The following is an 872-nucleotide window of genomic DNA, read 5'->3' on the forward strand; positions in this document are numbered from 1 at the left end:
CCCCCACCCCCACCCCCGCTCAGCTGCGCGCGCCTCACAGATGGGGCTAGTGGCCACTGGGACACAGAGACAAGCTCAGAACCGCAATCGAACCTGCTTGTAGCCGTCGCCCCGGTCTCCCTTCTCCTAGGAGCACTTCTCCCGGGTTCTCTCCAGGGCGCCTCTGGGCAGGACTGATGACTAGGCGGGGACAGAGGTCCGCCCTGGAGACCACCGAGGCGGGGGTGGGGAGGGGGAAGGGCGCTCCCTAGGCAGACCCGAGGCAGACACGAGCCCTGGCCTCTGTCTCGAACCTGCTTGTAGCCGTCGCCCCGGTCTCCCTTCTCCTAGGAGCACTTCTCCCGGGTTCTCTCCAGGGCGCCTCTGGGCAGGACTGATGACTAGGCGGGGACAGAGGTCCGCCCTGGAGACCACCGAGGCGGGGGTGGGGAGGGGGAAGGGCGCTCCCTAGGCAGACCCGAGGCAGACACGAGCCCTGGCCTCTGTCTCCCCGCTCTCCCCCCGCCCCGCCCCCACGCCCCGGCTATGGTCCTCAAAGGCCCTTCCAGAGAGTCCCCACCCCATCGCCCACACTATATCCCCACAAATAGGGGGCCCTCTGAGACCTATGGGGAGGGATGGCGCAGGTCGGTCTCCCCAAGGGGCTGCACAGATTCCCCTTCCCACCCCGCGCGGTCCAGCTCTACTCTTGAAACGGCCGCTCTGGCCAGGAGGGTCACCCCGACTCCTCAAAGGCACGCGAGCTCGGGCCCTGCCGTCCAGAGTCGGGACGGGCTCTGCTGCGGTCACCGAGCGGGCAGCTAGGGATGCGTGCTGGGTCGCGTGGGGAGGGGTGCGGCCCGGGAGGGGTGCGTGGGAGACGGCGGGAGGGC

Source organism: Pteropus alecto, unplaced genomic scaffold (genome assembly GCF_000325575.1).
Source record: "Pteropus alecto unplaced genomic scaffold, ASM32557v1 scaffold45, whole genome shotgun sequence".
Taxonomy (NCBI): Eukaryota; Metazoa; Chordata; class Mammalia; order Chiroptera; family Pteropodidae; genus Pteropus; species Pteropus alecto.